Source organism: Dipodomys merriami, unplaced genomic scaffold, assembly GCF_024711535.1.
Source record: "Dipodomys merriami isolate MVZ:Mamm:240054 unplaced genomic scaffold, mDipMer1.0.p SCAF_1, whole genome shotgun sequence".
Taxonomy (NCBI): Eukaryota; Metazoa; Chordata; class Mammalia; order Rodentia; family Heteromyidae; genus Dipodomys; species Dipodomys merriami.
The window spans coordinates 140,023,676-140,045,753 of NW_027202270.1; positions in this window are offsets into that span (position 1 = coordinate 140,023,676).

The window sequence follows — 22,078 nt, forward strand, 5'->3', positions numbered from 1 at the left end:
AAAGTAGAAATACTATGATACTGCAGGATGAATGCTTTCATTTCAAGCACTTAAAGAGAGGTAATCTTAGTGCCAGAGAAAATTCAAGAGGAGTATAATTTTTCCCCCTTTGTCTTCTCCCAAACTGAGTATTCAATAAATGCAACTTTATGCAGTCAGACATGTGGAATAAATGATGCCAGCCAAATGTAACCTGGCAAAAAGCCTATGAAAGCATTAATCAATAAGAATGGCTTGCTGCTAGCACAGGATCACTTCGGCCTCAGCATTGTTAACCTCTGCAGGGCAATTGAACTGCAGGGTACTTCATGTCTAAATTACTATTTCTTAAACGCTTGGAAACACTTTGGCTTTCTTCAATAGGCAATCACTTTCCTTTGGAATCTTGTTTATAGTCTTGTTAATAGACTTTTATTTTCCCTCAGATGTCTTTTGAAAAAAGAAAAGAAGAAAAAACTTCATGACCTCTGTACAAATTTCACAAATTCTAATTACTCAACTACAAAACCAAAGCAATTTTGCTATAATGTCTTTATGATGCCTTCTTAGAAAACCACTAATAAATCAAATGATTTTGAGGGGGGGAAAAAGTGCATCAAGAAGCTTGTTAAAAGAAACCTTTGATCAATCCAAGAACTTTTGACAACACAGAAAATCATTGTCTAATGGACTTGTTTTCTAAATTCAGACCTTTAGCAATGGAATATATTTTAAAGGAGACACCTATAATTTGGGCTTATTAGGATATCATACATCTCCTTGCTTGCTTTTAAAATGAGCTTTAGGAATATGAAAAAAAATTTAAAACTTCTAATATTAGAACTTTTAAAAGGATAATCATGAGCAATAGTTTTTAAAATTGAAAGAAAAAGAAAATTGTTACTATAAACTGTAAAGCTGTGATTACAGAAAAAACTACAGCTAATCATTCTTTATTGTGAATTTTATGACAGTTTTTGAAATTACTAAACCAGAAGTCAGGTGCCGGTAGCTCATACCTGTAATCCTAGCAAATCAGGAAGCTGAAATCAGATGATCACAGTTCAAAGCCAAGCCTGGAAGGAAAGTCAGTGAGATTCTTATCTCCAATTAACCAGGGAAAAGCTGGAAGAGAAGCTGTGGTTCATGTGCTAAAGGACCAATCTTGAAGGAAAGAGCCAAGGAAGAATACAAGGCCCTGAATTTAAGCCCCAGTACCAGCACATAAACATATATTACTAGACCAGAAATACCATAAACCCTAACCCTTCATTTTATCAGTTTTTACAGTGTTAAAAGTTGAAAACAGATCCAGAAGTCATAAGACAGTAAAATTTCTTGCTAGAAGGGACAATCAGAGGAAATGATCATCTCACAGGTAAAATAAATTCAAGGGTCCCTCAAAAAAGCTGAGCATGGGGCTGGGAACGTAGCTCAGTGGTAGAGCACTTGCCTTGCATGCCTGAGGCCCTGGGTTCAATTCCTCAGCACCACATAAGCAAAAAGAAAAAAAGCCGGAAGTGGAGCTGTGGCTTAAGTGGTAGAGCGCTAGCCTTGAGCTGAAGAGCTGAGGGACAGCGCCCAGGCCCAGAGTTCAGGCTCCACGACCGGAACCAAAAAAAAAAAAAAAAAAAAAAGCTGAGCGTATAGCCAGGCACATGGGCCTCATGCCTGAAATGCTAGCTAGTCAAGAGGCTGAGATTGAAGGATTGTTGTTCAAAGCCATCTTGGTCAGTCCATGAGACTGTTATCTCCATTAAGCTAGCAAAAATCCCAGAAGTGGTAGAGTGGCACCCTTGAGCAAAAGAAGCTCAGGGACAGTGTCTAGGCTCTAAGTATAAGCCCCAGGACTGGCAAAAAAAAAAAAAAAAAAGTGTAGCACATGATCTAGCAATTCTACTTCCTACTGTATATTAACAAATTAAAACCAGGAACCTGAACTAGATAGTTATGCATCAAGTTCAGATTAGTATTACTTAAAGTAGATGAAAGGGGAAAACAACCTGAAAGTCCATTAATGACTGAATAAAGAAAATATAATATATACATTCAATATTGTATTATTCAGTCTTAAAAAGGGAAGAAATTCTGAACTGGGGACGTAGCTCAATGGTAGAGGGCTTGCCTACTATAGACAAGGACCTGGATCAATACCCCTTATCACACTAATACTAATATTACTACTAATAATAAGTGAGTAAATAAGTATGTTTGACACCTTTTACAACATGGATGAATTTTGAAAACATGATGTTAATTGAAATAATTTAGAGCCCAAAGAATAAACGCTGTAGGATCCATTTACATACAGTAGCTAGAGTAGCTGAATTTCTAAAGGCAGAAAGCCAATGGGGGCTGCCAAGGGGAAAGTTACTGTTCACTGAGGACAGAGCTTTAGTTTCTCAAGATTCAAAGCGTTCTGGAGGTCAATGGTGGTGATGGTTGCCCAATTATGTAAATGTACTTCAAGTCACTGAACTGTTCACTTTAAAATAGTTCAAAGGGGGGAGGGTGGACGCGGGCTCATGCCTGTCATCCTAGCTACTCAGGAGGCTGAGATCTGAGGATAGCAGTTTAAAGCCAGCCCAGGTAGGAAAGTCCGTGAGACTCTTATCCCCAATAAACCACTAGAAAACTGGAAGTGGTACTGTGGCTCAGGTGGTAGAGTGCTTGCCTTGAGCTGAAGAGCTGAGGGGCAGTGCCCAGGCCCAGAGTTCAAGCCCCATGACTGACAAAAAAAAAAAGTTCAAATGGTAATTTTTAACTTGTGTGTATTTTACCACAATATTTTTAAAATTGTGGTGTTACTATTGTAAGGATAATCCATGATGTCTAATTTAGGAGTTTCATATAAAACAAGCTCCAGCTCTCCAGTGTTCTGATTGGTCCCTGTCAGCCTGAAGTCTGGGACACCAGTACTGCCCTGTGAAGTTGGAGCAGCAACCCAGAAAATAAGCCCCATTTTCTATTTCATCCTAGTATCTTTCTTTCCAGATCTTTCCATAATTGACTACTTTGAGGTAGTAAGCACTGAAGTAGAAGAAATTTCATGTAGTCTAGTTTATTTTACAATAAAATTGTCAAAACAAGAAACAAAGCCCTCTTAGAGAAAACAACAAAGGCTGAGTTTAGAAAATCAAGAATAGAGGATTTCTGCTACAAGAGGGCAGTTTGGAGAGCTTTACTTTACACAAAATTCTCGCTAGACATAACCTCAGATAAAAAAGGGAACCAAGCCGGACATCCTTGGCTCATGCCTAGAATCCTAGCTACTCAGGAGTCTGAGACCTAAGGATTGCAGTTCAAAGCCACCCCGGGCAGGAAAGTCCATAAGATTCTTATCTCCAATAAACCACCAGAAACCGGAAGTGGTAGAGTACTCCCCCTGAGCTGAAGAGCTGAGGGACAGTGCCCAGGCCCAGAGTTCAAGCCCCACGACCAAGGTGGGGGTGGGGGGAAGGAGGAAGGGAACCAAAGTAGACATAAAATGTTAGGTCATTTACACTTTTAAGTTTGAAGTTCAACATATTTTATATTGCATAAAAATATAGACTTCACCAAGAGCTTAAATTTTGTAGAAAACAGAAATACCATGTCATTATATTCTCATATCAAAAAGACGTAAGGAATTTGTCAAGCAGAGTATTGTAATATTGTAGCTAAGAATGCAATCTAATCATCACTAAACATTGAGGACCCCTCAGAAATATATCAATTGATCCATATTTAAAGTTAAAACAGAGAGAAAAGAAGTTGAAAGAGAATATAGCACCAACAATTTAGTATCAATTCTATATACTTAGACATCTAAGGACTGTGATTGTGCAAAATGGCTATAGGCTCTTTGCATAAATTATGAAAAAATAACCTGCAGTCCAACAAAATAGTATATAGTTGAAAACAGAGGAAAGAAATTGCAGTACATGCTGCTGTTAAACCCCCGGGATACAGAAAAATGAGGCTGACTACAAATGTGTAGGTCTCAGGATATTATGATTGAACATTAAACCGTTCACAATCTATCACTTGGCACCAGAATCTCAAATTATGTGAAGAGCAATTTTGAGCCAGTAATCACAAAAATATGGCAAAGAACATCTGTACCTGAGGATTACATTAAGTAATCTCTCAGCAAGAACCAACTTAGCTTTAAGAAGCATATCTGAAAGTGGGAATTACAGGAATATATACAATATAAGTAAGTACAGGTATGAAATAACTGACAATACCTTATGAAAAGTTTATAGGTAAGGTCCAGTCAGGTTTTAAACCTGAACATTTATTTGAAGTGTTTTGCTATTAGAAACATTGCAACAATAGCAAAAAAACAAAAAACAAAAACCCTCAATTCCTAAACTCTCAAGATGTCCCTGGAAAGAAATCTCTTTTTCTCTACTAACATTAATTTTTTAACTACTAACTTTTAGTTGGTATGGAAAAAATTAATGTTTATAACTTAAAATTTTAATGGAATTAGAGGACTCACATATGTTTTAAGTATATGCAACAAAAAAACTATAACCCTCAAAATTTTACCCCAAATACAATTCTTAATTTAAAGCAATTACTCTGAGGAAAAGGAATTTAAAAGTCTCAAGCAACAGCAAAGCAAAATCAGACATTTGTTTAAACAGGATATTCCAGACAAAATAACATAGCCATTCTTGGCAAAATGATAAAAAAAAAAAAAAAAGTTTATTTAGGATACAATACAGAATTATATGGAGGAGAACATCAATAAAACATCGGGTACAGCATTTGATAAAATGTTATCTAAAGCATATTTAAATTATTTTGGAATAACAATGTCAAATAAATTAAAAATTGGCTAAGCTGTTTTAAACAAAGGAAATTGATAAATGGCCCCATATCTAACTGAGGCAAAATATTTGGCAGAAGGTCTAGTCTCTCTGGTCCCAATAAAAATTTTATTAATGGCTTGGAATAGAAGTGAGCATTAGGTTATTGATATTAGTAGTTCTGTTTTGAATAAGCAAGCATTGAGTTCACATTCATGAAGATGTGGAGGGATCAGAGCTACAGCCAGAAAATGGTAAGAGTCAGCTTAGAAAAAAAAATGCAAGCTACCATAGCATGAGAAAATAATTTGAAACTAATTTAATTCCATGAGAAAATATGGCAATTAGAAATGCCAAGGACTCTATAAGGAATAATAGACAGAATATTAAGTAACCACTTAAAATACGATAGGAAAGAAAATTGAGCCAAAGGCTCCCCAAGCCATTTCCATTTTCTCCTTGTGGTAGCCTGCATTAAGGAGATATAACTGATTAGATAAGGTGAGATTGACAGGCTTTTCCTTCCTACACAGCCTGACCACTTCCATCACTGAACAGCAGGAAAAGAGAGAGCAAAATACATAGCAGAAGGAAGGCCATCATTGCTGAACCTCGCTTCACAAAGAGTCTGAATCCTTTCTGTTTTAATTGAAGTTAGATGACAGCAGAAACTAAGCACATTGCTACAGATGGTTAAGAAGTAAGGTGAGCTTCATGCAGAAGCAGATGGACAATGGGCAAATCCACTGAGCGAATTCCATCACCTATAGGACTGAAGATGTTGAACTATACCTCTCTCCGCTGCCTCCAGCTCTAAGTCTCCAGGTAATTCTCTTGGCCCTTAAAAAATAAGCTACATTTTGAACAAAGAGTTGGTAGTAAACTTGTAGAATACTCTTGATGGAAGGGGCTTAATATATATATTGGGGAAAATAATATGCAAATTCTTTGGATTCTTTCCTCCTCCTCCTCCTCTTGCTTCACCTCCTCTTACTCCTCCCAGCACTTCCCCCTCCTCCTCCTTCTTTTTCTTCCTTTTTGCCAGTGTGGGCCTGGGCACTGTCCCTGAGTTTTTCTCTGCAGCACCACTTCCGGATTTTCTGTTTATGTGGGACTGAGGAACTGAACCCAGGGCTTCATGCATGCTAGGCAAGCACTCTACCTCTAAGCCAGAGCCCTTGGGTTCTTCTTAATAATTAACATGATCTGGGTGTTTCCTATTGTTGGGGCACTTTGCTAAGTACTTTGCATGGATGCTCACATTTAATGCTTGAAGGAACTATTAAATGGAAGTGTGGTTATTATCTCCCTTCAGTAAAGCAACCATGGCCACTCCTAGAGAGGTGAAATGACTTCCCCAGCAGCACACAAATAGTAAATGCTAATAATGCCAAGCAAAGTCTTCACCAGTCTACTGAGGAAAATAAGAACAATGGCAGTCAATAATGTTTATAGACTAAATGACACCTGGCCCACACTCAGTCAAGTCTGTCCTTTGGGAAACGACACAATGAGAATCCAGGGCATAACATCTGTTGACAACTGCTTGGTGGGTGCCAGGCACAACTGGACTTTTTACAAATAGCTCATTTGTAATCATTACAACAACACTCTGAGATTGATGGTATTTTCTTCATTTTATTAGTAAACAAACACTAGCCTGTCCCATGTGGCTATGTCCCTTGGACAGCTAAGCCTTAAAATGTGACATTTAGAACTGAGCCTGGGGAAGGAATATGACCAGGAAAAATTTTGTGGGTCTTGCAAAAGGCTTGAATTGCTTTGTAGTTGACAGCCTTCAAATTCCTCCCCTATGTCTGTTGGCATTCCAACCTCTTTTTCCTGAAGAGACTGTTTTGTGTGCACTTGGAGAGAAGGGAGAGAATTCTCCCCTGCCTCATGAGTGCCAAGAGGAGGGACTTCCTTCTGCCTGTGGGCAGAGAAGGCAGGCCTGGGTGAGCTCAGCCCTATGAACATTTCTCTTCCAGATCTCATGCTTACATGTGAGCATGTGGGGAATGGATGGGTGGTGGGGGGTGGACACTTCTCACAGTTATCCAGATGGTCTGCACAGTGGGTAGCAGCCATGGGGTCTGGGATGGCACCTAGTTGCTTTGCATTCTCCAGGCTCTGGCTTCTGTAAGCACAGAATAACCTTTACACGCTTCTGTTTCAAATAAACAGAGTCCATTTCTGTTGACTGCAGCCAAGAAACCAAAAGGTATGAACTGCGATAGAAAAGTAAAGGTGGGTGTTCACCGAGCATTTAAAATCTAGAGAACTCTCTCAAATGGAAATGCCTTGCTGCAGATTCCCAGGTACAGAAACACCACTCCCTGACATGTGGCTGAGTGTTGGTACCCATTTATATAATTATCCCTGAATTCCTTAACTCCCTCCTTTCAGCCTAAAAGACACAGAATGTTAGAGGACATCGTATGGCTGTCAAATTTTGCAATTTGGGCTGCTTGTCATTTTGGCATTTGACCTTCCAAAATGAAATAGTTTGGGTAGCAATGTTTGCAATGTTGTCCTAGATATTGCATGCACTGATACTAATGGTAATGTTTTAAAATACGTTCCATAATTATCCTGCATGAAAAATGATTGCACATTACTAAGTGAAGTCATCAGATTTCCCATGCTCTTCTATCCTTTTACACAGAGGCACTCAGAAACACATGTCTCACAAGAGCACCTACCCTCTCAGAAATGATTGCACTTCTGGCATGGTTTTTTCACTCCTTTACATTAACAGTAGATGCTTCTCTAAGCAGAGGGAAGAAAAGACAGTCCTTTCAAAGCATTTCATACCCTGAATTTTTATTGTCAGTATGGCAGAAGAAAACCAGCCTTAGGCTACTCTGAAAATGTTTTTCCCTATGAAGAAGTTGGGAAAGGAGAATAAGATGCTTTGAAAGGAAGATTGAACTGAGATGCTCTGGGAAAAGAGGCTAAAACTATGAGGCAGGTCAGGAAGAGGAACAAAGACCCACATACTCACTGGAGGTATCAGGAAGAAAATCCAAAGCCACCCCTCAGGGTGGCTGCTATCTCCTGAGATGAGAAATACAACTTATTTCTCTCTGAAAGTCTTATGCATAGGAATAATGCTAGAGCATGTGTCCATGGAGAGTTGTAACTGAATGTCCTTATTTTCTATGGAGTCTCAAATAGGCCAATAGAAAAATGTTTATATAAACAGAAAGGAATATCATCTTATTCTACAATGAACCAGCCAATTCAAATTTTTGTGTGAGTGCCAGTTCTGGGGCTTGAACTTAGGGCCCGCGTGCTGTCCCTGAGCTTCTTTTGCTCAAGGCTAGCATCCTACCACCTGAGTCACAGCTCCACTTCTAGACATGAGTCTCGTGGACTTTCCTGCCCCAGGCTGGCTTTGAACTGCAATTCTTAGATCTCAGCCTCCTGAGTAGCTAGGATAACAAGTATGAGCCACAGGCGCCTGACCCCACTAACCTATTTTTATTTATTTAATATCTCAAATGCACTGAACATAGTTCAGTCCTCATTGTGTATGGCTACAAGCCAAAGCACCTACAAATCACCATACTACCATTCATCTGTTCATAGCTCTCGTTACGAAACACAATCTTTTAGGCTATAGGAAATCTAGTATAGCCCAAAGTTGTACGAGGGTTTTCCCTTCTTGGGAGACCCAGGAAAAATGAGTCCAAATCTCCCGATTCCATGTCTGAGATAGGCCAGATCTCACTCTTAAGATTCCCCCCAACCCTTTATAGGGTTGACATAGCTACAGAACTAGCTTCTCACCTCTATGGGAACCATAGCTTCCTTGGGCCCTGTCCTCATTATTAAAAGCTTTTAGAGGAAGAGTAGAGGGTATTTACATCTCTGAAATACAAATGGTCAAACTTGTACTACCCATGCTAAGTGTGCCATGGCCTCTTCCCTCCAGGCCTTCCACAGATTTCTCACCCAACAATCCTGTCAGGAGCTGTTGTTGCTCTCTTGGCATCAGCCAGCTTCCCAGCCTTTGAGTCTCACCTTCAACCCAAAGTTGTCACTGACCAACCTCTCGCCATCCCGAACCCTTTCCAGTCTCTCTGCTAACCACTATTCTACCCTACGCTTCCATGAGACCAACTTGCTCACATTCTAAGTATGAGTGAGATCATGCTGTTTGCCTTTCTGCACCTGGCTTATTTCACTTAAAATAATGTCTTCCTATCAACCACAAACAGAAAAGATGTTTAAATGAGATTCAGACCCTCGAGTTTCAGTCTAACCTTGGGTAGCCATCTCAAGCCATTAATAACCTAGCTATGGACCAACCCCCATTCATTATTAATTACAAGACAAAGGTCCCATGTGGTTTTCTCCATGTATTTGAATCCTTCTGGTACCACACAATTGGTACACTCCTGATAAAGCACACCCACTATTCTTACCACTGTAGAATATAATTTTTTAAAGCCTTGTGGGAGAGTTTATTAGGAACTGAAATGTGGTAAATATTTGTTGACAAATATTTATTGAGAAAGAGAAAGAGAAAATACATAAGATAATGTCTTCAAAACAATAGCAACCAGGCTTCAAATCACAGTGTGCTGCCTTTTAATTTCAATTTGACATGCACAGAATTCCTTCTTTTCCAATGTCAAATCCTGAATGAAACATGCAATAAAAATCGCTGCCTGAAACATGGTGATAGCATTTAATCCTCTGGCAACACATTAGAAAGGCTTTCAGCTTGAAACCCAGGACTGCCACACTGCAGCTTTGCTTGTGAAATTATTTATTCATGCCTTGGTTTATAAAGTCCTTTTTTATAAGCTTTCTATCGGCTAATAATGGGCTGGAACCCTTATGTTCACAGCCTGACAGATTCCACATTTATGAGCCTAGGAGTCCAATGCCTGGCGGAGTAGCTGCGGAGAGGGACTCATGCTGGCCAGCTGAGTGTGCTTCCACATCAGGAAGCTGCAGGACCTTGGACTGGGCCGCCACAGTGATGGGGGGGAGGGGAGGGGACAGGGAGGGCTGATGTGCCTGGCAGACAGAAGCATTCAGTAGCTGTGTTTTCAGTGTCCAGGGTAGAGTGGACAGAAAGGGAGAACATTCACAGGATATGGGATACATCTCACCATCAGATAGCAGTGGTCATTTATCAGTGGTAATATGCACACTAGCAGGGCTGGCTTCCTTTTGTCAATGGTAAAAGGTGAAAAGAAAAATACTGGTTTGTGTAAAAGGACATTATATAAAATATAGTATACATATATAAATACATAATATATGTCTGTTGTAAAATATATAAAAATAATATTATGTATAGCAAAATATATGGCATATATATGAGATGAAGACACTTTGAAGCACTTTAATATAGAATACATACATATTTATTTGTATGCAATTTATCCCTTAGAAAGGGGAAAGCTGTAATAAGGACAGAAGCTCATTACCAGTCTAATTCAATCACTACAGCAGGACTGCTAGTATATAATACTTGATTAATTTAAACCTTTATTGACCTTCCTTAAATAACTAATTCCTGCTACCAAATTTTTTCATAATGAGCCCTATGGTACACGCCTGGAATCTCAGAAGTCAAAAGGCTAATGCAAGAAGAGCATAACTTCAAAGCCAACCTAGGCTACATAGTAACACCTTGCTAGGAGAGCATGGAATGGCATATCTGAAGCCTCAAAAGAAAATAACTGCCAACCTAGATTTCTAAAGCCAAAAAAAAAAAAATCCTTGCTCATTGAAAATTAAAGGAGAAATAAATCTCTTCCAATTGCTAAAGCAATTCATGTCCACAAAGCCAAAATTGCAGCAGGTACTTAAAAGAATACTACACACAGAGGAAGAATAAGGACAGATATAAAGAGCTCAAGAAAGAATTAATTTCATAAGAGGAATAGATGAACAAGTGAGAATTGGGAAACCATAAAACACATTCAATTCAGCAAACGAGCAAAATGTTAAAGTGAGCAAAGGTGAAAGAAAGGAACGAGCAGTCCTCAAGTCAATCACAAAAATGATCAACACAATCACAGGAATCAAGTATCTCTCAATCAAGAGACAGAGACTAGACTAGTTGATTAGATTAGAAACAAATCCAACCATTTGTGGTCTACAATAAACATACCTCATAGGCAAAGAAACACAGACTGAAAGCAAAATAATGGCAAGCCACTTACAATCACAAGTTGAAAGTAAGCAGAAGTCTACTGAGAGGCTGTCCTAAGGATGCTAAGTCTTCATACAGGAGAGATATCTGCACATCCATGTTTATCATAGCATTAGTCACAACAGCCAAGCTGTTATAATATGTAATATATAATACTATGCATAAGTATTTATATATATATAATATGTACGTGTTTTATATATAGCAAAAGATGTTTGTGTGAGGGAGGTAACCAGTGGGAAGGAGGAGGGGAAAGGAACGGACAGTGAAGGTATGCATAAGATAAAATGCATTATATGAATGTAGGAAAATAGCATAATAAACCCACCAAAAATGGAGGATAGGGGAGAGGTTATAAGACTAATAGAGAAGATGAATATGATCAAAATCCATTATATGCTTAGATGGAAATACCACAATGAAATAAATCCTTTGTACTAGTAACATATACTAGTTAAAAAAAGAGAAAAAAAGTAAGCACACAAAAGAAAAAATTTTAAAAAGCATATTTATAGTACCAGAAACCTCTTATTTTCAGCATTTATCACAGTTAAATTTTTTATTTATTCTGTGGGGGGGGGGGCAGGGTAAGGGAGACAAAAAGAAATTCCATGAAGACTCCATGAAGGATTGTGGAGTTTCCCCCCACCCCCCCTTGATCTAGCACACAGAAAGAGTCTAGGAATTCCTAAAAAGCACTATGAATTCCATAACATTAAATGTATTTTTTAATGTTTTAATTCAACTTTCCACTAATGTTGATGACAATGAACAGTTAAAAACATGCGGATTACCCCAATAATAATGACTTAAACAAAGCAAAATTTCTTTGCAGAGTATTACAAATCATGCACAATATTGAGATCCTTTTGTTTTAATGAATATTAAAATAATCATGATTATATTAATGTGAATACCCTCAATGATGCCCCTCATCAGAATTTCACCAGTCTTAAACTTTGCTGCCAAAGAAAATACATTGCTTTTCTCAGAATTTTTCTGTGGGAGTGGATCCCTTTACCACCAGGCTCTCCAGGCTCTCCACAGAGCCATGCTGTGGTCCACTGGCCTTTCTGCTCTGCCATCATGCCATGTCTCATGTCACTGCAGTGTTTGCCTTTGTACCTTTGCTCACAGCTGGTTCCTTTTCCTCATTCTGGTATCTCTACAGAGGTCTTTCCTGCTCATTCTAATGATGGTTAGTACTATTTAGTCTCTATTGATTCTTCGTTTTGATTTACTTTCGGGAACTTTTCCTCATCTCAGCTCATTTTATTTGTGAATTCCTGTGTTTACAGGCCTACTTTAGGGCTTCTTTAAAATAATTTTAAGGCCTCTCAGCACCCTAGGACCTAGCATTGTGCCTGGTGTTATAGTAGGATCTCAATAAATATTTACTGAAAGGAGTCATTTATAGGAAAACAGAAGAGGGAGGGAGTGAATCACCTTTACCATGGAACAGCAAAAAAGTCTTTGATAACACTTTTGAATGGGATGAGTTCATAGTAAATGAAGCTTGATATTAAAGTATCCATTGACAGCAAAGTTGCCCCAGCTGTCTAGGAATGTAATTGCTTAGCTTAGCATTGCCAGTGTATTTCAGAGTGAACATGTGTGCGTTTTTTTTTGTTGTTGTTTATTTCCATAACTGTTTCGTAAGTAAGCAGGGCAAGAAAGGCAGATACACGTGTGTCTTTCCAGATGAAGGAGTTGAGTTCAAAGAGGATGTTTTCCAAAGTCATGCAGGTCACAAGCAACCAGATTGCATCTCCAGCCTTGCCTCCTGTAACTCCTACTAGAGTAGCCAATGCCTGATGGTTTTATTCACAAAGAAGTCATTCAATATTTGTTCTTTTTATTAGAATATGTTAGGCATCTATGACTATAAAGGACGCTCTTAGTCACTCAGGAGCACACAAAGACATCCAGCAACTATTTTTTGTTTCTCTGAAAGAGCAAATACACAAATGGCTCACCCATCTGAATGTATCTGAGTGAAGGAGCTAAGGCACAGAAAACTCAGTATTAGAAAGGTAGGAAAACCTGGGATGAGCCTTTATAACAATGGGAGTGAATTGGTAGCTCTCCCTAGAAAAGTGGGATTTCAGTGAATGGAATGAAATAAGGAAATGTGATGTGTTGTCAGAAATTAATAGTTAACTGAAGGAAATGTTAGGATGGAGGGGAAACATCGAAGGTAAAACTGGGATTAATGCTAAGTAGCAGCAGCTATTTGGTGCTTTTAATAAATCAGAAGAGTCCTTTTGATCCTTGTGAAGTGCTAAGACAAGTTGCCATAGAAATACACAGTCATGTGCCATAAAGAAAGCTGGACATCCAGGTGGCAAGCCGGGACAAGGAAATGGTATCTTGGTGCCTCAAAGCTCAAAGTCTGCTGATGAGAAGAGGTTTGTGGCTAAATTTATTAATGTTAAAAGTTCAAAATTCTAAGCCAGGCGCCTGTGGCTCACACCTGCAATCCTAGCTACTCAGGAGGCTGAGAACTGAGGATCATGATTTGGAGCCAGCCCAGGCAGGAAAGTCTGTGACACTCTTACCTCCAATTAACCATAAGAAAACCAGAAGTGCAGCTATGGCTCAAAGTGGTAGAGCACTAGCCTTGAGCAGAAAAGCTCAGGAACGGCACCCAGACCCTGAGTTGAAGCCCTACAACCAACAAAAAAAGAAAACTAACCAAAATAACTATCTTTAAAACAATGATTTTTTTTCCTGAACACCTACTGTGTGCCAGCAACTTAAATACTTAATTTCTAATCTCACAAAGACTTTGTAGAGCATAGATGGAAAAAAACTGAGGCTCATAGGTATTAAGAGACTTCATAACATCAGGATGACAATAAGTAGGAAAAATGATCATGGAGTCAGACTGCAGTCACTTTCTTCTTTTTGTTTACTATGCTTTCTGTAATATTGTAGAAGCTTTGTAAGGCTTTTCTTTTATCTGGAATAATGATTCATAAATATGACATACAAAAAACATTCAGATAATATAGTATTTACTGGATGATATTAAGAAATGTGACAAATGAATTAAAATTTAAAAATACTATGCAAGACAAAAGCTTGTGTAAGTAAAGAAACAAAGACAAAAATAGTTCTTAGCCAGTGGACCATCTGTTAGTCATTTATACCTGGCGCTGGTATAAATAAAAGAGAAAATGGATCCTTGGTTGTGTTGTAGTTCAAATATTTGTGTACTACTATTATCATCACTATAAAAGTAAAATAATTTTAGTTTGACTAAGCCAAAATGAATAAATTACTTTAATTCATCCTGTTGGAGTAAAAGGTCTGAACTGATGTAAAAACAGGATCAAATGCCAAAATTCAAGCCTGGGGGGGGGGGGGGGGGGAAGGTACCAAGGAGTTGTTGCCTCTTGAAGATTCTTTACAATTGAGAATCACAACTGTGCAATCTTCATTTCACTGTAATTAGTTTTAGGTCACCTTTACAACCTGAAGTGAATATTTTGTGCATTACATAATTCATTTCAATAAAGCCTTCTTCACTGGCTATGTTATTTGGATAGCATTGAGGCAGGACCTCCCAGGGAGCTGGTGTGGTCTGGCAGTTAAGAAGACAGACTTGGGTTCCCAATCCGTACCCACCATTTACTAGCTGTGCAAGATTGCAGGCATTAGGTAACTTTCTATGCCATCATTTATTTTTTCATCTGTGTAAAGAATGATAGCAATAGAACCATACCGATGGAGCTGTTGTATATATAGCTTAGGGAAGAGAAGACTTGTGAAGATCTTTTTTCAGTGCCTGGCAAGAATATGTCTTCAATACACATTAGTGGTTACGCTTTTTATTATGGAAAAGAAGAATGTTATAGCGGAAAGCATATGAGATTTGGATTTAGACAGAGCTGGGATAGGATGCACAAGGCCACTTTTGTTTACTTAATTATTTATGGAACTAAACAAATGGTCTTCCAGGAGAGAAATCTTGAGTAGTTGGGTTCTTTATTGAAAAGGAGCAGAAGGACAAAACACAATGGATATTGAAAAAGAGAAGTCTTTTTTCCCTAGGAAAACCATGATAATATGTAAGTTGTCATATTAAGTCTTGAACCCCAGCAAAGATAGTTTCTAAATTAAAGCAAAAAGCTCTACAAAAAGTGGTATGGATCAGAAAGCTGTCAGAAAGAAAAGAGATATTTTTATTCATAGAGCTAGAGTACACCATAAGAATCACAGCCAGTTGTATAAGTGGTTGAACTTTTATGAAATACTCTGTAATCTCAAGAAGGCTGAAAAGAATGTACATTATGAATTATAGCCAGACACCAGTGGCTTACACATGTAATCCTACCTACTCATAAGACTGAGATCTGAGGATCACAATTCAAAGCCAGCCCAGGCAGGAATTAGCCGGGGGGGGGGGGGGGGGAGGGGGGGAGAGGGAAGCTAGAAGTGGAATGAAGACTCAAGTGGTAGACCACTATGCTTGAGGGAAAAAAAGGTAAGAAACAATACCCAGCCCTGGATTCAAACCCAAGTACTGAAGTATCAGCACAATAAATGAATGAATACATGAATGAATGAATGAATGAATAAAAAATAAATATTACAAAAAAACATGAGAATTTACCCTGCTTGCAAGCTAACAAGTGAGCCTTTCACTATATCTCGGGTGCTGGAAGAAGACAACCATTAGGGGTGAATGACAGTTATTCCTCACAAAAACAGCAATAACCAGATTCTTGATATTCATTCTCCTCAGTTCTTCGAGCCCCAGTCTCCCACTTCTGAGGCCATTTGAAGAGGGGAAGATAAACCCTCTCTTGGGTTACATTCTGGGAAAAGACTCACCCAGGACAAGTTGTAGTGATGATGTGTCTGGCAAACAAGCCTGTCCTATTTTCATGAGGAAGGCTCCATTTCTCACACTGTACAGTATGCACTTCCCTTTTGCTCACAAGAGAGATGATGCCTGCCAGGCTGATCACTGTACAAACATTGAAAAGACCATCTGGAACAAAATGCAACCAGTATCTCCACTTATAAGACATGCAAAAAGGTGAGCGAGCCACAGAGAATGGTCATTCTGCAAGGCAGCAAGAGCTTTGGAACAAGTCACACTTGGGGAGAAAAAAATTAGCCACTCAGAATAATCTCTTTGAGATTATATATCAGGGCTTCATTTTCCTACCATAAGTTCCTAGGACCTAATGCTAGATTGATGACAATGGGTAGCAGTGCCAATAATCCACTGAATGTCAAATTTGGAGCCAGAAAGCAACCTTTTCGAGCTGCCAGATGGTTTGGGGCCTGAAGCTCTGCATCCTTGCAGCTGCCTAGATTGTGTTTCTTGGAGTGGCTGAATGATACCCTGGATAATGAAAAAGAACTGGCAATTTATTACACCTGAACCCTCCTCTCTACCAACACATTGTAAAAAATCAGAAGACCACTGTGTCAAACCCACTGTGCCTACTGCACACTGTGTTGTGGGAGGCGCAGTGTCACAGTTACTGAAATCCCCACATGCTGCAGCGGCTCATTGAGTTTGGGAAGATGGCAGAAGAAACAGGGAGAAGGCAAGATCCCTCAGCCTGCTCTTTGGCTCCTTGCTCAAATGCAAGACAAGGCTAGTGAGAAGCAGTTTTGTCCTGTGAGACTCCCTCTCCCAAATCCTGTTTCAAGGGACTTCCCCAGCCCATCCCTTGGGATCTCCTCTTAGACCATCAGCTATTGAAACATCTTAACCTTAGCAAGGACTTAAGTAATAGCTTTTGAGGAGATCATTTGGGTTTTGGTCTGGGGTTTTCTGTTGAAACTGAGCCTCACTATGTATTCAAGATTGCCTTGAACTCAAGAAACTCAGTCTCAGCCTCTCAAAGGCTGGAATTACAAGCATGAACCACCATACCCAGTTAAGACTTGATTTCTAAGTTGTTGTTGTTTTTATTGTTGCTGTTATAGCATACTCAGGGCCTCGTGCTTCCTAGGCAAGTGCTCTACTATTGAGCCATATTTTCATCCCTGATTTTTATTGATTATTTTTGAGACATGGGCTTGCTTCCCACCCAGACACATGCCTGGATCATTATCCACGCATTTTAGACTTCCCAGTGTTACAGACAAGCACTTGCCAACATATTCCCTCTAGTGAGATGAAGTCATGCAAATTTTTCTGTCTGAAATGGCCTAGAACGGTGGTCCTTGCAACCTTAGTCTCCCTCACAGCTTAGGATAACAGGCACATGATAGGCTGCCTCATTACTGGTTGAGAAGAAGTCTCACAAACTTTTCTGTCCCGGCTGGCTTCAAACTATGATCCTCCCACTGTAAGCCTCTCTGGTAGCTAGAGTGATAGGCAAACCACTAGCACCCAGCTCTAAGCTTATTCTTCTAATACAGAAATGTTACTCTTCAAATAAAAACAATCATAGAAATCTTGCCATGGCATTTTCCAGGAGCCAAGTGCTATTCTAGGTGAAGTTGTTATCTTTATATTAAAAACAGGCAAGTACAGAAATATTAAGTAACTCGTCCAAATGACTGGTGTTCAAAGTTATACAAATAATCACTGCCAGAACAAGGATTTGGACTCAGGCAGTCCAGTGGCAATGCCCAGGCTCCTAGCCATTAACCAAGAGAGACTATGGAGAACAGAGTGCTACCCATAAGTGGCTGGCACCACCCTGCAAGTTAAACAAGTAGTACTTACTGGTAAATGAATGGCCTTCCAATGTGTTCAAAGAAATAGAAATGGAATTAAGTTAGAATGGATGAAAGATATACCAACAAACAAACACAGCCAACTGCTCTTTCAGCCTAGACACAAGAAAATAAAGACTCCCCACTGAAAGGGACTGGCACCAAAACCCTTAAAAATAAATAAGTACTGAAGTAAAACTGACTTCAATTTTTCTCAAAGGTTGAGAACTGTATTCCCTAAAATCAGGACACATTACTTCTCCATCAGGCACACGGTAATTGAGCCCAAGGCTCATAAATCATCATCAAGAGGCCAGAATGCCATATTGCATCTGGCACATTCCCATCTGAAAAGGCAGCGGCAGGGAACTCATTGTTCCTATTTCAAACACAAGACACCACTCAGCTCATAGAAAAGAGCCGTCTCAGAGCCAGGGTTCTGGACCAATCCTATACCCTAAAATCACCTCACTTCAGAACATCCTGTGTCCCAAACACTGATTCTCTTTATTTTCCTAGACTAATGTTTTAAAACCTTTCTTTGTCTCAGTTATACCTGTGTTCATCAACAAAGTCAAAAGTAATTTGAGGAAAACAATCAAAAGCTGCATTGCTACAATGTCGTGACTTTCTATGCCATGTATTTACTGTTTCTGTTTGTGGGTCACCATTTACCTGGCAGCAGATGGAGAAATGTTCTGACTGTCTACATTCTACCATCATCTCTTGTGTGTGTGCGTATATACAAACGTACAAGCTCACACACATTACTTCAAATCACAGAATTCAAAAGGGCCCTATAAGGTTTAGATAATTCGGACTACACTACTCATTTTCAGGGGGAAATAATGATGTTCTGGGCCATCTTACATTTAGTTAGTCATTATATTGTTTGGATTTCTATCTTAGTCTGCTTAGTGCTGCTTATAAAACACTCAGGTTTAGACATTTACTTCTCAGAGTCCTAAAGGCTGGGAAATCCAAGATTGAGGATTTGATCTCTCACCAGTGAGTTCAGTGTCTGGTGAGGAGCTGGTCTGCTTTCAAGATGATATTTTGAGTGCTACATCCTCTCGAAGCACTAAAACCCTGTCTGCATACAGGGAAGGGAAGAAAGGACAGAAGGGCCTCACTGGTTTCCTCCATACCTTTTTAAGACGTTAATCCTATCCTTGAGGGTGGGGCCTTTTGCCCTATGCACCTCCAAAAGGTCTCACCTCTTTACTTCTGTTGCAAGTGAGGGGGGTAGAGGGTGTTCAGCCTCAATGTGAATTTTGGAATGGTCACAAATATTCAGAGCGGACCCTCCATTGCCAGCCATAGAACTTCCCCTCCCTGTAGCAAAAGCAAACAAGCCAACAGTTACCACAGAGATATACAACAAAGGCATTGATTTTTCTTGAGCGTGCCTTAGGAAACTCAAACGTAGAAATGCAACCAGGCATCAGAACCAGATGGAACCTGCTCCAGCAGGGCTTCCTCTCGCTCTTACACCAACACTGTGCTCACTTCTTTCTCTCTTAACCTACTTCCCCTGGTCAATTTTACTAATACCTTTGCTGACTTAGCCTAATTCAGATATCCATCTCTTGATCAAATCGCCCATAACCTAGGAACCTACAATGTAATGTCTTCTACTGAAGCAAAGGGTTGGGAGGAAATTTCCCCAGAAAATGAGTTTGGGACAAACCATTCCACACAAACCCACACTGACCTTAAGAACTCCTCACTCTTGGTTGAGTTGCCTTTTCTGCTTCACCTCTCATCTTTTTGATTGCAAATGAACAATTCAAATACTGTGTATATAGAATCTCCTTTTATAATGTGCTGGTAGGTGACTAATTTTTATTAAGAGGCCCTATATGTACTCTATGTGCTTAATAACAACATGATTGCATTTAATCTTCACAGTAGCTTGGAGAAAAAGGTAATCTTAACTCCATTCGATAGGCTTAAATCATGTGTTTCAAATAGGTGAATCCAGCAACTTAAGAGTTAAGAAGGAAGAAGATGAGAATGAACACAAAGCAACACCATCCCAAGTTGGAAGAAGAGAACAAATAAACTCTCAACTCTGGTTTCCCAAGTGAAGGTATTATTTGCTCATTCTCCATCATATGAAAGTTAGCATCAAAGTAGTCCTGAAAATTCTGCTAAATTAAGAAGTTAGAGCAGTAGTCCAGTCATTGCATATTCATTCACATGTGGCTTCTCTGGGCAAGACCAGCTCCTCTGAGCTTATGAGCAACACCTGAATATAAAGAAATGAGAGAATAACAAATGTTAGCATCTTAGAAATAGGTACAAAGCCAGCCTTTTTCACAGTGAGATTTGAAGGATATCGCTCAACGTTCCCAGACCCGAAATTATTCATTGTTCCTTTCATCCTTACTCAGCTGTAGTACAGTCCTTGAGAGGTATGCCCAGAAAGCACATTCCTGAAGTCCCTGGTATCTAAGCTTATAAAACACTTTAAGATTCTGATCAAAATTTTCTAAAACATGTTCATCTACCAAAAATACACCAACTTCTGCATAATTATTTTGGAAGAGTTGGTCCGGCCCACCTGCCTTGAGATAGTCTTAATTGTCACTTAGCAACTCAGCGGGAAGCAATAGCAGGCAGAGAACATGGAGCAGAAGGCAACAAATGAGAAGATGGAGTCCACTGGACCACCCCTGAGGGTAAGGGTCAACCAACTGCCATCCCAAGCTGTAAGAAGAAACTCTGAGACTCCCAAAGTTACAGATTGGGATGGGGAGGCGGAGCAGTTGGGAGTGCTCTTAGGAAAGAACTTTGAAGTGGCTACAGATCAACTCCTTGGAAATCTTTTAGAACCAAATTCTGCTCTTGTGACGATTTCTTAAATTATACATTCTCAGACAGTGAATATCTAAGATGTGGCTAGACCTATTTAGAAACACTTTGGAGCATGTGAGCATAATTTCACCCTACATTATAAAGAATTCTTATGAAATGACATGATTCATCTTTCTGAACCCCAAGCAGGAAAAAGTGCCCTGAAACTTATTGGTAAGCCCAGATTATTTTGGCTTTGGCTTGGTTTTAACAAAGCCTTCAGAAATTAAAAATAGACTTTAAGGCCACGTTAATTGGCTGAAACAGTTCCTGATGTGAAGAAGGCCTTTGTCATTGGATGGCTTCACTTGGCTAGGCACAACATTCTTTTTATCACTTCAGCATTTTTCTGTCTGCGTAAATATAGCATGTTTCTGAAATTTTGCTCCAGTGTTTCTTCCTAGTGCCTCCAACTTCAGTAATATTAAATCAAAAAGCTGCCCTTTGAAAACAAAGTTCATCAGTAGCCAGAAGGCTTTGGGAAGCTGGTGAAATTGCAGGCTTTTGAGGCCAAACAAACTATTCTTTTTCTTTCCTTAAGCTAAGACCAGGATACAGCATTCCCTTGAGGAATCCACCACTTGGCTCAGTCTTCTTGACAAAGGGTTCATAATACACAGAGCAGGGAACTGACCCAAGATGGATTACCTCCCATGTGTGTAAGACAACAACAAAGGTGTTCTGTGAATCCATTCAAGAATAGTGTAAGGGGACTTGGACTCCCCCAAGGATTGCCATCCTGGCCAGCTGGGTGCTCCTTTATAGGTACCATGGATCAGGCATCAACTAGAGGCCCCCCTGGCAGGTCAGGCGCAAAGACTACTCCACAGCACTGTAGTCCCCTCTTTGTGTTATGCTCTGGCAGAGAGATCCCTAGGCAGTTTGTCACTGCGCCCAATTTATCACAGGACATAATAGCCCAGCTTGCGCTCACAGCTTTCCGTCTCCCCGGCTCAGAGCAGCTTCCAAAGGCTAAGCCCTGAATTAAAGTTCCTAACAGCCCATAGGCTGGATCCAATCTCCTTCTCTCTGACAGGTAAGGATTTGATATAAAAATTATTCCTCCCAGAGGGTATTTCTCACAAGGTCTCCCTCTTCCATCATCAGCTCAACTCATTGCTGTGGACACAGCTAAGCTCCAGCTGAGTTCCTTGTGCTCTGGACGGTCACCTAAACCCTAGGGAAAGTTCTCTTCCCTTGGAGGTGATCGGCATTATCTTTAAAATAAAGTCATCTTGATGGGAGCGAACAAATACATTCCCTTTTATTTAAAAAGAGAGAGAGAGAGAAAGAATTTAATTGGGGTGAGGGAAGACCACCCAGGACAGGTAAATAAGCTAAGGCAAGAAGAACAGAAAAGGAAAACATAGGAAGGAAACATAGAGTGGTAGGTTCATGCTAACATGGGGCTCCCTAGTGATACAGTTGACAAGGGCCAAAAGCAGCTTTTCATTCCCGCAATGATGCGATTGTTCATGCTCAGTTACACCAGAACCCAGGCTCCACTCCAAAGTTGCGTTCTGCATGAAGGGCACATTTATGTGACGTGACCCGCTTGCAACTGTAATCCAGG